Raw genomic sequence first — 17733 nt, forward strand, 5'->3', positions numbered from 1 at the left:
TGTAATTACTTTTAAGGTCTAGGAAATGTGGGTGTGTGAGTGTATAAAGTGTGAGAGAGAGAATCATAATTGATTTAATTGCTGATTTATTAAGTTATTGCCGAGCAACAGAGTGGGGTATGAGACTCTGGATCAATGATGAGCAATGAGAAACAGAGTGGGGTATGAGACTCTGGATCAATGATGAGCAATGAGCAACAGAGTGGGGTATGAGACTCTGGATCAATGATGAGCAATGAGCAACAGAGTGGGGTATGAGACTCTGGACCAATGATGAGCAGAGTGGGGTATGAGACTCTGGACCAATGATGAGCAGAGTGGGGTATGAGACACTGGACTAATGAGCAACAGAGTGGGGTATGAGCCACTGGATCAATGATGAGCAACAGAGTGGGGTATGAGACACTGGATCAATGATGAGCAATGAGCAACAGAGTGGGGTATGAGACACTGGATCAACGATGAGCAATGAGCAACAGAGTGGGGTATGAGACACTGGATCAATGATGAGCAATGAGCAACAGAGTGGGGTATGAGTCACTGGATCAATGATGAGCAATGAGCAACAGAGTGGGGTATGAGACACTGGATCAACGATGAGCAATGAGCAACAGAGTGGGGTATGAGACTCTGGATCAACGATGAGCAATGAGCAACAGAGTGGGGTATGAGACACTGGATCAACGATGAGCAATGAGCAACAGAGTGGGGTATGAGACACTGGATCAACGATGAGCAATGAGCAACAGAGTGGGGTATGAGACTCTGGATCAACGATGAGCAATGAGCAACAGAGTGGGGTATGAGACACTGGATCAATGATGAGCAATGAGCAACAGAGTGGGGTATGAGACACTGGATCAACGATGAGCAATGAGCAACAGAGTGGGGTATGAGACACTGGATCAACGATGAGCAATGAGCAACAGAGTGGGGTATGAGACACTGGATCAACGATGAGCAATGAGCAACAGAGTGGGGTATGAGACTCTGGATCAACGATGAGCAATGAGCAACAGAGTGGGGTATGAGACTCTGGATCAACGATGAGCAATGAGCAACAGAGTGGGGTATGAGACTCTGGATCAACGATGAGCAATGAGCAACAGAGTGGGGTATGAGACACTGGATCAATGATGAGCAATGAGCAACAGAGTGAGGTATGAGACACTGGATCAACGATGAGCAATGAGCAACAGAGTGGGGTATGAGACTCTGGACCAATGATGAGCAGAGTGGGGTATGAGACACTGGATCAATGATGAGCAATGAGCAACAGAGTGGGGTATGAGCCACATGGACATAAATAAATGTCATATGAAGCATAGTTGGGCAAAACTTCCCGAAAACAAAACAAACTGCAAATGTATCCAACCAGAGTGTAGAGTCACAGGCTTGGAATATTGGACCAAATACTCAACTTCTGACTACTTTAATACATTATAAGTGAATTTGTCAAAATATTAGACTTCTTCACGTGGGGGGGGTGGTGGCGGCTTGATACATAAAGTGCTTTTATTTCTAAACAGTAAAACAGATGTAAACTCAGCAACAGAAAAAGAAACGTCCTCTCACTGTCAACTGCGTTTATTTTCAGCAAACTTAACGTGTGTAAATATTTGTATGAACATAACAAGATTCAACAACTGAGACATAAACTGAACAAGTTCCACAGACATGTGACTAACAGAAATGGAATAATGTGTCCCTGAACAAAGGGGGGGGGGGTCAAAATCAAAAGTAACAGTCGGTATCTGGTGTGGCCACCAGCTGCATTAAGTAATGCAGTGCATCTCCTCATGGACTGCACCAGATTTGCCAGTTCTTGCTGTGAGATGTTACCCCACTCTTCCACCAAGGCACATGCAAGTTCCCGGACATTTCTGGCCCTAGCCCTCACCCTCCGATCCAACAGGTCCCAGACGTGCTCAATGGGATTGAGATCCGGGCTCTTCGCTGGCCATGGCAGAACACTGACATTCCTGTCTTGCAGGAAATCACGCACAGAACGAGTAGTATGGCTGGTGGCATTGTCATGCTGGAGGGTCATGTCAGGATGAGCCTGCAGGAAGGGTACCACATGAGGGAGGAGGATGTCTTCCCTGTAACGCACAGCGTTGAGATTGCCTGCAATGACAACAAGCTCAGTCCGATGATGCTGTGACACATCGCCCCAGACCATGACTGACCCTCCACCTCCAAATCGATCCCGCTCCAGAGTACAGGCCTCGGTGTAACGCTCATTCCTTCGACAATAAACGCGAATCCGACCATCACCCCTGGTGAGACAAAACCACGACTCATCAGTGAAGAGTACTTTTGCCAGTCCTGTCTGGTCCAGCGACGGTGGGTTTGTGCCCATAGGCGACGTTGTTGCCGGTGATGTCTGGTGAGGACCTGCCTTACAACAGGCCTCAGTCCAGCCTCTCTCAGCCTATTGCGGACAGTCTGAGCACTGATGGAGGGATTGTGCGTTCCCTGGTGTAACTCAGGCAGTTGTTGTTGCCATCCTGTACCTGTCCCGCAGGTGTGATATTCAGATGTATCGGGGTCAGGAGGAATAGTACAGTTTGTTGATCCGTTCCTGGAAAGAATAAGGATCGATCGAGGAAGGACTCACGATCTGGAAAATAAAGTACTGCTGTAAAATACTGAAAATCAAAACACAGACTGATCAAGGTACAGTGTCCTTCCACTCCCTAATCTAATCTACATTAATGATGTGTGTGTGTGTGTGTGTGTGTGTGTGTGTGTGTGTGTGTGTGTGTGTGTGTGTGTGTGTGTGTTGATTTCCAACTGGAAGAGTAGATTTGGTTTGCTATCAACCAACATCATGTCCCCGTATAGTGTAAGAGGCACAGAGAAGACGTGTTTAGTCTGGAACTACCGCTGAGTTTCTAACATCTCCTAAATGTGTATATACTGCTAGCATATCACTGGATAAAAGCCACTTCAATGCCCCTCCAACTGGTCATTACTAATGTCAAACGCGTCCGTCGCCTCTGGCTAGCGTGAAACAAGCCCGTCGCCTCTGGCTAGCGTGACAAACGCGCCCGTCGCCTCTGGCTAGCGTGACAAACGCGCCCGTCGCCTCTGGCTAAGCGTGACAAACGCGCCCGTCGCCTCTGGGTAGCGTGACAAACGCGCCCGTCGCCTCTGGCTAGCGTGACAAACGCGTCCGTCGCCTCTGGCTAGCGTGACAAACGCGTCCGTCGCCTCTGGCTAGCGTGAAAACCACGTCCGTCGCCTCTGACTTCTCCCACATGCTTATCTGACTAAACTCCACTCTCTTGGTGAAGGAAGTTTTCTGACTCGGCAGACGGAGTGGAGCAGAGACCAGGCTTTGTGGAATTCATCTCAGATGACATCAAATTCGCCCCAACATCAATACTTCAAAAACAATTTAAATGATGAAAACGCTTATCTTGAACCTATGTTTGTCCCCTTTGTTAGTTGCGTGCCTTTGTTTGATGAAATCCATTTAAAAAAAAATTCTCTCAATAAACGTTAATCAAAAACAACCATAGACTATTTGCTCAATGACGTGGATCTAAAATGGAAAGTCACAGAAAATACCGATGATCCGATGATGAATCTCAACAAGGAAACAAGTCCGTGGCTGTATCTAATTAATGTTTATTGAACAACAACAAAAAAAAAAAGTAAGGATTTCATCTAACAAAGAATCAGTTCTTTTTTTTAACGCTATAATTTGTTTGGGAGCATGAAAGCTGTAGTTTAATGGTTGACGCTGCTGCTTGTTTGCCATTAGTTCTCAACAAGTTCAAAGCACTTGAACGCACACAAATCGTTGACCCAGTTTGCAAGCAATATTCCCCCCTCAAACCCACCAGGTTCCCACTTGTTATGAATACAGCTTAATACCACTATCAGGAGGAAACACCCACTTGGCAAGAAAAACTCGTACTTATTAAAATTCAAGACGCTTTCGCAAATCATGAACAGACAGATCTAGCCAGCTGGAAGCTATTTCCAGTCTGTAAATATCTCTGTGGTTGGCTGGCTATCCCCATGCAAGCTGTGGTGTGGTGTGGTGTTGACTATGGAACTAGGTATCTACTGCCACCTAGCGGTTGGCTTTCTCCCCAGGCGACATGGCTCAGTTTGAGTTGGCTTTCTCCCCAGGTGACATGGGTCAGTGTGAGCCTCCTAGAGGTTGGCTTTCTCCCCAGGCGACATGGCTCAGTGTGAGCCTCCTAGAGGTTGGCTTTCTCCCCAGGAGACACGGCTCAGTGTGAGCCTCCTAGAGGTTGGCTTTCTCCCCAGGCGACACGGCTCAGTTTGAGCCTCCTAGAGGTTGGCTTTCTCCCCAGGCGACATGGCTCAGTTTGAGCCTCCTAGAGGTTGGCTTTCTCCCCAGGCGACATGGCTCAGTGTGAGCCTCCTAGAGGTTGGCTTTCTCCCCAGGCGACACGGCTCAGTTTGAGCCTCCTAGAGGTTGGCTTTCTCCCCAGGCGACATGGCTCAGTGTGAGCCTCCTAGAGGTTGGCTTTCTCCCCAGGCGACATGGCTCAGTGTGAGCCTCCTAGAGGTTGGCTTTCTCCCCAGGAGACATGGCTCAGTGTGAGCCTCCTAGAGGTTGGCTTTCTCCCCAGGCGACATGGCTCAGTTTGAGCCTCCTAGAGGTTGGCTTTCTCCCCAGGCGACACGGCTCAGTTTGAGCCTCCTAGAGGTTGGCTTTCTCCCCAGGCGACATGGCTCAGTGTGAGCCACCTAGCGGTTGGCTTTCTCCCCAGGCGACATGGCTCAGTGTGTGCCACCTAGCGGTTGGCTTTCTCCCCAGGCGACATGGCTCAGTGTGTGCCACCTAGCGGTTGGCTTTCTCCCCAGGCGACATGGCTCAGTGTGTGCCACCTAGCGGTTGGCTTTCTCCCCAGGAGACATGGCTCAGTGTGAGCGCAGCGCTTTTATTCTAGCTTGTCTGGAACGCCCCCATTAAAGTGCTGCACTTCCTGCTTCTCTCCGAACCAGGAAATAAACAAGTCGGTGGTCGGGTTTAATTTAACAGGCGGTGTAAGGCTACAGAGCCCTTTTATAAAGAAAATAGCCATCGAATTATAGCTATTTGGACAAGTTATCGCCTGTCACCATGGCCGGCTTCTTCAAGAAAAAGACAGTAGATGGTAAGTGTACACCGACTCGGTATTTCAGCTAGCCGACATTAGCAAAGTTAGCTTCAGTCGCTTATAATCCGAGAGTGTAAAACTTAACGTTACACACTAGTCTCTAACAGGTAGGCTCAGCATTACTGAACATTCCTATTACAAGTCAAAATGTTGAATAAACTTAATGTTTTTCCTTATTTTAACTAGTTTTTGTCGTTTAAATAGGAGGTAATCTGAGAGGAGGGGGAAAAACACAGGGAAGTGTTATTAGCCAGCCTTTCAATACTCTGGTCTGTATAGAGAACCACAGAGTTATAACACCAATAACGTAGCAGTATGTTGGTCCTTCTGGCCGGAGTAGGTGGCGATACGGTATCCACAGGAAACGTTTGCTCTGCCCGACGTTTTGCGGTCCAGGTAGGTTCTGTCACTTGGATTTTCAGTCTCTTCATGCATAGAGACCCACATGATGATGATGATGATGGTGCTGCTGCTGTAAAATCCCCTCAGCGGATCTCTCGTCTGTCTCCTCTCTCTCTCAATTCAAAGGGCTACATTGTCATGGGAAACGGATGTTTTGGCTATGACCAAAACAACTGATATAAACAATAACAATTGTTTCTCTCGCTCTCTTCTCCTCTCTGTGTTTGCCAAGTACTTATCTTGTAGTCTTCTCTCCCACCGCTACCAAGGCCAAGTACTTATCTTGTAGTCTTCTCTCCCACTTTCCCCGCTACCAAGGCCCTCTTCACAGGAAGTACTTATCTTGTAGTCTTCTCTCCCATCGCTACCAAGGCCAAGTACTTATCTTGTAGTCTTCTCTCCCACCGCTACCAAGGCCTAGTACTTATCTTGTAGTCTTCTCTCCCATCGCTACCAAGGCCTAGTACTTATCTTGTAGTCTTCTCTCCCATCGCTACCAAGGCCAAGTACTTATCTTGTAGTCTTCTCTCCCATCGCTACCAAGGCCAAGTACTTATCTTGTAGTCTTCTCTCCCACCGCTGTGTCTAGATGTGATAAAGGAGCAGACCAAAGAGCTGAGAGGAACCCAGAGACAGAACTTCCCTGGAGAAACAGGAAAAACAACTGGTGGGTGTGTAGTAGTAGTCTGTTCTCACAAGCCCTGCAAAGTCCAGTAGTGAATACAGAGAGTATCTGAGTCATGGATAATGTACAGTATTCAGACCGCCTCAATCTACACACACACACACACACACACACAATACTGCATAATGACAAAGCAAAAAAACAGATTTCGACATTTTTACCTAGTTATAAAAATAACTGAAATATCACATTTTACATCAGTATTCAGACCCTTTACTCAGTACCCTTTCCCTCGATCCTGACAAGTCTCCCAGTCCCTGCCACTGAAAAACATCCCCACAGCATGATGCTGCCACCACCATGCTTCACCGTAGGGATGGTATTGGCCAGTGATGAGTGGTGCCTGGTTTCCTCCAGACGTGACGCTTGGCATTCAGGCCAAAGAGTTAAATATGGGTCCGTTAGGTGTCTTTTGGTAAACTCCAAGCGGGCTGTCATGTGCCTTTTACTGAGGGGCTTCTGTCTGGCCACGCTACCATAAAGGCCTGATTGGTGGAGTGCTGCAGAGATGGTTGTCCTTCTGGAAGGTTCTCCCATCTCCACAGAGGAACTCTGGAGCTCTGTCAGAGTGACCATCGGGTTCTTGGTCACCTCCCTGACCAAGGCCCTTCTCCCCCGATTGCTCAGTTTGGCCGGGCGGCCAGCTCTTAGGAAGAGTCTTGGTGGTTCCAAACTTCTTCCATTTCAGAATGATGGAGACCACTGTGTTTTTGGGGATCTTCAATGCAGCAGAAATGTTTTGGTACCCTTCCCCAGATCTGTGCCTCGACATAATCCTGTCTCGGAGCTCTACAGACAATTCCTTCGACCTCATGGCTTGGTTTTTGCTCTGACATGCACTGTCAACTGTGGGACCTTATATAGACAGGTGTGTGCCTTTCCAAATCATGTCCAATCTTATTGAATTTACCCCAGGTGGACTCCAATCAAGTTGTAGAAACATCTCAAGGATGATCAATGGAAACAGGATGCACCTGAGCTCAATTTCAAGTCTCATAGCAAAAGGTCTGAATACTTATGTAAATAATGTTTCTGTTTTTTTAAATTTGTAATACATTTGTAAAAATGTCTAAACCTGTTTTCGCTTCGTCATTATGGGGTATTGTGTGTAGATTGATGAGGAAAAAAACATTAGTTAGTCCATTTTAGAATAAGGCTGTAACGTAAGAAAATGTGTAAAAAGTCAAGGGGTGTGAATTCTTTCCGGATGCGCTGTAGGTCTATGTGGAAAACACCTACCTTGAGCATGTTTGATATCATTACATTCATGCCAAACATAACAATGGAGTGACAAGAAGTTGGTATAATGGCACAAACAGGCTGGGACCCAGGCTAGTCAGCTCCAGGTTGTTGTCTTGGTTTCCAGCTTTGTCTTTTGTATACAGTACCCACCACCACGCTGGGCATTGTATATTGGGTCGGCAGGTAGCCTAGTGGTTAGAGCGTTGGACTTGTAACCCGAAAGGTTGCAAGATCGAATCCCCGAGCTGACAAGGTAAAAATCTGTCGTTCTTGTGATGTCATTATGGGGTCTTGTGATGTCATTATGGGGTGTTGTGATGTCATTATGGGGTGTTGTGATGTCATTATGGGGTACTGTGTGTAGATCGATGAGGGGGGGAACGATTTAATACATTTTAGAATAAGGCTGTAACAAAATGTGGGGAAAGGTCCACGGGGTCTGAATACTTTCCGGATGCACGCTGTCTCCCAGGAGATGGAGATTAAGAAGATGGCGAAGACTGGGAACAAGGAGGCGTGTACCATCCTGGCCAAGCAGCTGATTCAGCTGAGGAGACAGAAGAACAGAAGCTACGCCGTGGGTTCAAAGGTCACCTCCATGTCCTCTCAGACCAAACTCATGAACTCTCAGATGAAGATGGCAGGGGCCATGGCTACCACGACCAAAGTAAGTGTGGATCAGTGGGCTGCTTCTCTATGTCTCTCCTGTCTGTCTGTGTCTGTCTTCCTTTTGCAAAGTGTTACCAGACCATGTGACTCTCCTCTCCTCTCCCTCTCCTCTCCTCTCCCCTCCCCTCCCCTCCCTCTCCCTCTCCCTCTCCCCCTCCCCTCCCCTCCCCTCCCCTCCCCTCCCTCTCCCTCTCCCGTCTCAGACTATGCAGGCTGTCAATAAGAAGATGGACCCTCAGAAGATGCAACAGACCATGCAGAACTTCCAGAAGGAGAACATGAAGATGGAGATGTCAGAGGAGCTGAGTAAGACTGGATCTATATTACACATTCTATGTTGTTGTCCTCATGATGATAAGACTGGATCTATGACACATTCTATGTTGTTGTCTCATGATGATAAGACTGGATCTATGTTACACATTCTATGTTGTTGTCCTCATGATGATAAGACTGGATCTATGTTACATTCTATGTTGTTGTCCTCATGATGAGTAAGACTGGATCTATATTACACATTCTATGTTGTTGTCCTCATGATGATAAGACTGGATCTATGTTACACATTCTATGCTGTTGTCCTCATGATGATAAGACTGGATCTATGTTACACATTCTATGCTGTTGTCCTCATGATGATAAGACTGGATCTATGTTACACATTCTATGCTGTTGTCCTCATGATGATAAGACTGGATCTATGTTACACATTCTATGCTGTTGTCCTCATGATGATAAGACTGGATCTATGTTACACATTCTATGGTTGTCCTCATGATGATAAGACTGGATCTATGTTACACATTCTATGCTGTTGTCCTCATGATGATAAGACTGGATCTATGTTACACATTCTATGTTGTTGTCCTCATGATGATAAGACTGGATCTATGTTACACATTCTATGTTATTGTCCTCATGATGATAAGACATAATATTATTACCTATATAGTATAATATTATTACCTATATAGTGTACTATTATTACCTATATAGTGTACTATTATTACCTATATAGTGTACTATTATTACCTATATAGTATAATATTATTACCTATATAGTATAATATTATTACCTATATAGTGTACTATTATTACCTATATAGTGTACTGTTATTACCTATATAGTGTACTGTTATTACCTATATAGTGTACTGTTATTACCTATATAGTGTACTGTTATTACCTATATAGTGTACTATTATTACCTATATAGTGTACTATTATTACCTATATAGTGTACTATTATTACCTATATAGTGTACTATTATTACCTATATAGTGTACTATTATTACCTATATAGTGTACTATTATTACCTATATAGTGTACTATTATTACCTATATAGTGTACTATTATTACCTATATAGTGTACTATTATTACCTATATAGTGTACTATTATTACCTATATAGTGTACTATTATTACCTATATAGTGTACTGTTATTACCTATATAGTGTACTTTATTACCTATATAGTGTACTATTATTACCTATATAGTGTACTGTTATTACCTATATAGTGTACTGTTATTACCTATATAGTGTACTATTATTACCTATATAGTGTACTGTTATTACCTATATAGTGTACTGTTATTACCTATATAGTGTACTGTTATTACCTATATAGTGTACTGTTATTACCTATATAGTGTACTGTTATTACCTATATAGTGTACTATATGCTGTTATTACCTATATAGTGTACTGTTATTACCTATATAGTGTACTATATGCTATTATTACCTATATAGTGTACTACATTTGACCAGAGCCCTATTGCTCTGTGACCAATGGTTTCATCTGAAATGACACCCTGTCCCCTATATAGGGCCCTGGTAGACAGTAGTGGACTATATAGGGCCCATGGTAGACGGTAGTGGACTATATAGGGGATATATGTAGTCGTGTGCCATTTTGGACAACACCATTGTCATTATCAAGAAGCCCCTCCCCATGTCACTCATGTGTCCATATATGGCACCAGTCAACAGTTTGGACACACCTACTCATTCATGGGTTTTTCTTTATTTTGACTATTTTCTACATTGTAGAATAATAGTGAAGACATCAAAACTATGAAATAACACATATGGAATCATGTAGTAACCAAAAAAAGTGTTAAACAAAATACATTTGAGATTCTTCAAAGTAGCCACCCTTTGCCTTGACAGCGTTGCACACTCTTGACATTCTCTCAACCAGCTTCATGAGGTAGTCACCTGGAATGCATTTCAATTAACAGTTGTGCCTTGTTAAAAGTTAATTTGTGGAATTTCTTTCCTTCTTAATGCATTTCAGCCAATCAGTTGTGTTGTGACAAGGTAGGGGTGGTATACAGAAGATGACCCTATTTGGTAAAATACCAAGTCCATATTATGGCAGGGAACAGCTCAAATAAGCAAAGAGAAACAACAGTCCATCATTACTTTAAGACGAGAAGGTCAGTCAATCTGGAATATTTCAAGTACTTTGAAAGTTTCTTCAAGTGCAGTCACAAAAACCATCAAGCGCTATGATGAAACTGGCTCTCATGAGGACCGCCACAGGAAAGGAAGACCCAGAGTTACCTCTGCTGCAGAGGATAAATTCATTAGTTACCAGCCTCAGAAATTGCAGCCCAAATAAATGCTTCACAGAGTTCAAGTAACAGACATCTCAACATCAACTGTTCAGAGGAGACTGTGTGAATCAGGCCCTTCATGGTTGAACTGCTACAAAGAAACCACTACTAAAGGACACCAATAAGAAGAAGAGACTTGCTTGGGCCAAGAAACACGAGCAATGGACATTAGACCGGAGGAAATGTTTGGTTCCAACCACTGTGTCTTTGAGACGCAGAGTAGGTGAACGGATGATCTATTTGTGGTTCCCAAATTGAAGCATGGAGGAGGAGGTGTGGGGGTGCTTTGCTGGTGTCTGTGATTTATTTAGAATTTAAAGCACACTTAACCAACATGGCCTCCACAATCACCTGACCTCAACCCAATTGAGATGGTTTGGGATGAGATGGACAGCAGAGTGAAAAGAAAAGCAGTCGACAAGTGCTCAGCATATGTGGGAACTCCTTCAAGACTGTTGGAAAAACATTCCATTTGAAGCTTGTTGAGAAAATGCCAAGAGTGTGGCAAAGCTGTCATCAAGACAAAGGGTGGCTATTTTTGAAAATCTCAAATATAAAATATATTTTGATTTGTTTAACACTTTTTTTTTTGGTTACTACATGATTATTTCATAGTTTTGATGTCTTAACTATTATTCTACAATGTAGAAAATTGTAAAAATAAAGAAAAACCCTTGAATGAGTAGGTGTGTCCAAACTTCTGACCGGGTAGAGTGTGTGTGTGTGTGTGTGTGTGTGTGTGTGTGTGTGTGTGTGTGTTTTTTTTTTTTTTTATGACAAGGGATGTTTTATAGGACTCTTCTCTCTCTGTCCCCTCCTCTCAGTTAACGATACGCTGGATGAGATCTTTGAGGCATCTGGAGATGAGGAGGAGTCTGACAGCATCGTTAACCAGGTTCTGGACGAGATCGGCATCGAGATATCAGGAAAGGTGAGACATTATTAGTATTTATTGGGAAATATAATGTGTTATCAATGATGTACCTGATTTATTTATTTAATAAAGGCAGAATAAATCTGGAGACTAAACCCTGATATTGGGAACTGTAAGAGAGATCCTTGGGGCTGGTTTCCCAGATATAGATTAAGACCAGTCCTGGATTTAAAATAACTTTCATTTGGATATTTGAAATAGGACCAGGGTTAGTCTGTGTCCGGGAACCTGGACTTGTATGTAGCATTATAAACTGGCTGGTTCCAGCCCTGAACGCTGATTGGCTGACAAGGGTCCTACTGGGTTAGGGTCCAACTGGGTTAGGTTTAGGGTCCACCTGGGTTAGGGTCCACCTGGGTTAGGGTCCACCTGGGTTAGGGTTAGGGTCCTACTGGGTTAGGGTCCTACTGGGTTAGGGTCTTACTGGGTTAGGGTTACGGTCCAACTGGGTTAGGGTCCTACTGGGTTAGGGTTAGGGTCCTACTGGGTTAGGGTTACGGTCCTACTGGGTTAGGGTCCTACTGGGTTAGGGTTAGGGTCCAACTGGGTTAGGGTCCAACTGGGTTAGGGTCCAACTGGGTTAGGGTCCTAATGGGTTTGGGTCCTAATGGGTTAGGGTCCTACTGGGTTAGGTTTAGGGTTCAACTGGGTTAGGCTCCTACTGGACAGGACACTAGTCTATCTCCTGTTACTGTAGTGAGACAGCTGGATGTACCAGTACACCCCCTGGACAGGACACTAGTCTATCTCCTGTTTCTGTAGTGAGACAGCTGGATGTACCAGGACACCCCCTGGACAGGACACTAGTCTATCTCCTGTTTCTGTAGTGAGACAGCTGGATGTACCAGGACACCCCCTGGACAGGACACTAGTACTGTGGAAATACTATGAATGGCGTATGCTTGGGAGAATCAAGGTTGAGTTGATTCATTGTTCTTATTGATCGTAGATGGTGAATGCTTGGGAGAATCAAGGTTGAGTTGATTCATTGTTCTTATTGATCGTAGATGGTGAATGCTTGGGAGAATCAAGGTTGAGTTGATTCATTGTTCTTATTGATCGTAGATGGTGAACGCTTGGGAGAATCAAGGTTGAGTTGATTCATTGTTCTTATTGATCGTAGATGGTGAATGCTTGGGAGAATCAAGGTTGAGTTGATTCATTGTTCTTATTGATCGTAGATGGTGAACGCTTGGGAGAATCAAGGTTGAGTTGATTCATTGTTCTTATTGATCGTAGATGGTGAACGCTTGGGAGAATCAAGGTTGAGTTGATTCATTGTTCTTATTGATCGTAGATGGTGAACGCTTGGGAGAATCAAGGTTGAGTTGATTCATTGTTCTTATTGATCGTAGATGGTGAACGCTTGGGAGAATCAAGGTTGAGTTGATTCATTGTTCTTATTGATCGTAGATGGTGAACGCTCCTTCAACCAGCAGAAATAACCCCACCTCTTCTACCTCGAAGTCAGACGGCATCTCCGACGAAGACATCGAACGACAGCTCAAAGCCTTGGGAGTGGACTAACACACACACACACACACACACACACACACACACACACACACACACACACACACACACACACACACACACACACACACACACCTGTGCCTGGACACACACACACACACACACACACACACACACACACACACCCTGTGCCTGGACACACACACACACACACACACTCCCCGCTCTGTTTCTGACATGTCTTTTCTGGGATATAGTGACACTATTATATTTATATATATATATATATATATATCTCGTCTGTATGACTATAGATGCCACTGCATGTAGTTGTAGATGTCCTGCTGTGTATTGGGGTCTATGCAGTGGCCACACAAGGAGAGAGAGAGGTTGAATAACAGGGCTACCTACTACGTTCATTAGCGTAGCGTAGCGTTAGCGTAGCGTTAGCGTAGCGTAGCGTAGCGTTAGCGTAGCGTTGCAGATAAAATGAAATGTCACGAATAGAGCCTCATTCTACATGTCAGAGAGGCATGTGTTTTTTTGTTTGTTCTGTAGAGCATATTCCTACCTGAACGTTGCGAAACGTTTTCGTCCTACTGATGGTTTTCCACCTGTGTAACAGGAAGTACAGGAGAATGCTGCTATTGTTCCAGGTCAGCGCTCCAAAAGGTCACGGGATTTATCAAGATTAAAGTTAATAACAGCCTATCAATGGAGAAAAAAAAATGTAACTTTTAAAATTCTTTTTATTAAGAAACAGGAAGTTGAATTGCATGTATAACTGCTGATTTTATACTTGTTGACAGTCATTTCTTTTCATTTTGAATACATGAACAGTAGAATCTGAAACTGCCTTTTACCACCCTGGAAACCAACTTTAGGATTAGTCCATTTTTCGTCCCCCCACTTAGCCCCACCTCTCCCCCCCACTTAGCCCCACCTCTCCCCGTCCCCCCACTTAGCCCCACCTCTCCCCGTCCCCCCACTTAGCCCCACCTCTCCCCGTCCCCCCCCACTTAGCCCCACCTCTCCCCCCACTTAGCCCCACCTCTCCCTGTCCCCCCACTTAGCCCCACCTCTCCCGTCCCCCCCACTTAGCCCCACCTCTCCCCCCCCTCTCCCCCCCACTTAGCCCCACCTCTCCCTGTCCCCCCACTTAGCCCCACCTCTCCCCTCCCCCCCTTAGCCCCACCTCTCCCTGTCCCCCCCACTTAGCCCCACCTCTCCCTGTCCCCCCCACTTAGCCCCACCTCTCCCTGTCCCCCCCACTTAGCCCCACCTCTCCCTGTCCCCCCCACTTAGCCCCACCTCTCCCTGTCCCCCCCACTTAGCCCCACCTCTCCCTGTCCCCCCCACTTAGCCCCACCTCTCCCTGTCCCCCCCACTTAGCCCCACCTCTCCCTGTCCCCCCCACTTAGCCCCACCTCTCCCTGTCCCCCCCACTTAGCCCCCACCTCTCCCCGTCCCCCCCACTTAGCCCCACCTCTCCCCGTCCCCCCCACTTAGCCCCACCTCTCCCCCGTCCCCCCACTTAGCCCCACCTCTCCCCGTCCCCCCCACTTAGCCCCACCTCTCCCTGTCCCCCCACTTCAGCCCCACCTCTCCCTGTCCCCCCACTTAGCCCCACCTCTCCCTGTCCCCCCCACTTAGCCCCCACCTCTCCCCTGTCCCCCACTTAGCCCCACCTCTCCCCGTCCCCCCACTTAGCCCCACCTCTCCCTGTCCCCCCCACTTAGCCCCCACCTCTCCCCGTCCCCCCCACTTAGCCCCACCTCTCCCCCCCACTTAGCCCCACCTCTCCCTGTCCCCCCCACTTAGCCCCACCTCTCCCTGTCCCCCCACTTAGCCCCACCTCTCCCCGTCCCCCACTTAGCCCCACCTCTCCCCGCCCCCCACTTAGCCCCACCTCTCCCCCCCCACTTAGCCCCACCTCTCCCCGCCCCCCACTTAGCCCCACCTCTCCCTGTCCCCCCCACTTAGCCCCACCTCTCCCTGTCCCCCCACTTAGCCCCACCTCTCCCTGTCCCCCACTTAGCCCCACCTCTCCCCGTCCCCCCCACTTAGCCCCACCTCTCCCCGCCCCCACTTAGCCCCACCTCTCCCCCCCACTTAGCCCCACCTCTCCCCACCCCCCCCACTTAGCCCCACCTCTCCCTGTCCCCCACTTAGCCCCACCTCTCTCCCCCCCACTTAGCCCCACCTCTCCCCCCCCACTTAGCCCCACCTCTCCCTGTCCCCCCCCACTTAGGTCCCCCTCTTATTTATTATGATCTAGGATCAGGTCCCTTGTATTCATTATGATCTAGGATCAGGTCCCCCTCTTATCCATTAGGATCTAGGATCAGGTCCCCCTCTTATTCATTATGATTTAGGATCAGATCCCCTCTTATTCATTATGATCTAGGATCAGGTCCCCCTCTTATTCATTATGATCTAGGATCAGATCCCCTCTTATTCATTATGATCTAGGATCAGATCCCCTCTTATTCATTATGATTTAGGATCAGATCCCCTCTTATTCATTATGATCTAGGATCAGGTCCCCTCTTATTCATTATGATCTAGGATCAGGTCCCCTCTTATTCATTATGATCTAGGATCAGGTCCCCTCTTATTCATTAGGATCTAGGATCAGGTCCCCTCTTATTCATTATGATCTAGGATCAGATCCCCTCTTATTCATTATGATTTAGGATCAGGTCCCCTCTTATTCATTATGATCTAGGATCAGGTCCCCTCTTATTCATTATGATCTAGGATCAGGTCCCCTCTTATTCATTATGATCTGGGATCAGGTCCCCCTCTTATTCATTATGATCTAGGATCAGGTCCCCTCTTATTCATTATGATTTAGGATCAGGTCCCCTCTTATTCATTATGATCTAGGATCAGGTCCCCCTCTTATCCATTATGATCTAGGATCAGGTCCCCTCTTATTCATTATGATCTAGGATCAGGTCCCCTCTTATTCATTATGATCTAGGATCAGGTCCCCTCTTATTCATTATGATCTAGGATCAGGTCCCCTCTTATTCTTATGATCTAGGATCAGGTCCCCTCTTATTCATTATGATCTAGGATCAGGTCCCCTCTTATTCATTATGATCTAGGATCAGGTTCCCCTCTTATTCATTATGATCTAGGATCAGGTTCCCCTCTTATTCATTATGATCTAGGATCAGGTCCCCTCTTATTCATTATGATCTAGGATCAGGTCCCCTCTTATTCATTATGATCTAGGATCAGGTCCCCCTCTTATTCATTATGATCTAGGATCAGGTCCCCTCTTATTCATTATGATCTAGGATCAGGTCCCCCTCTTATTCATTATGATCTAGGATCAGGTCCCCTCTTATTCATTATGATTTAGGATCAGGTCCCCTCTTATTCATTATGATCTAGGATCAGATCCCCTCTTATTCATTATGATCTAGGATCAGGTCCCCTCTTATTCATTATGATCTAGGATCAGGTCCCCTCTTATTCATTATGATTTAGGATCAGGTCCCCTCTTATTCATTATGATCTAGGATCAGGTCCCCCTCTTATTCATTATGATCTAGGATCAGGTCCCCCTCTTATTCATTATGATCTAGGATCAGGTCCCCCTCTTATCCATTAGGATCTAGGATCAGGTCCCCTCTTATTCATTATGATCTAGGATCAGATCCCCTCTTATTCATTATGATTTAGGATCAGGTCCCCTCTTATTCATTATGATCTAGGATCAGGTCCCCTCTTATTCATTATGATCTAGGATCAGGTCCCCTCTTATTCATTATGATCTAGGATCAGGTCCCCCTCTTATTCATTATGATCTAGGATCAGGTCCCCCTCTTATTCATTATGATTTAGGATCAGGTCCCCTCTTATTCATTATGATCTAGGATCAGGTCCCCCTCTTATCCATTATGATCTAGGATCAGGTCCCCTCTTATTCATTATGATCTAGGATCAGGTCCCCTCTTATTCATTATGATCTAGGATCAGGTCCCCTCTTATTCATTATGATCTAGGATCAGGTCCCCTCTTATTCATTATGATCTAGGATCAGGTCCCCTCTTATTCATTATGATCTAGGATCAGGTCCCCTCTTATTCATTATGATCTAGGATCAGGTTCCCCTCTTATTCATTATGATCTAGGATCAGGTCCCCTCTTATTCATTATGATCTAGGATCAGGTCCCCCTCTTATTCATTATGATCTAGGATCAGGTCCCCTCTTATTCATTATGATCTAGGATCAGGTCCCCTCTTATTCATTATGATCTAGGATCAGGTCCCCCTCTTATTCATTATGATCTAGGATCAGGTCCCCTCTTATTCATTATGATTTAGGATCAGGTCCCCTCTTATTCATTATGATCTAGGATCAGATCCCCTCTTATTCATTATGATCTAGGATCAGGTCCCCTCTTATTCATTATGATCTAGGATCAGGTCCCCTCTTATTCATTATGATTTAGGATCAGGTCCCCTCTTATTCATTATGATCTAGGATCAGGTCCCCTCTTATTCATTATGATCTAGGATCAGGTCCCCTCTTATTCA

At 45.7% G+C, this 17733-nt stretch overlaps 1 pseudogene; it reads left to right on the forward strand.

Moving 5' to 3' along the window:
• Positions 1-5095: 5095 nt before the first annotated feature.
• On the forward strand, positions 5096-13288 carry LOC106575010 (charged multivesicular body protein 2b-like; annotated as a pseudogene).
• Positions 13289-17733: the final 4445 nt, after the last annotated feature.

This window comes from Salmo salar, chromosome ssa16, assembly GCF_905237065.1.
Source record: "Salmo salar chromosome ssa16, Ssal_v3.1, whole genome shotgun sequence".
Classification (NCBI taxonomy): domain Eukaryota; kingdom Metazoa; phylum Chordata; class Actinopteri; order Salmoniformes; family Salmonidae; genus Salmo; species Salmo salar.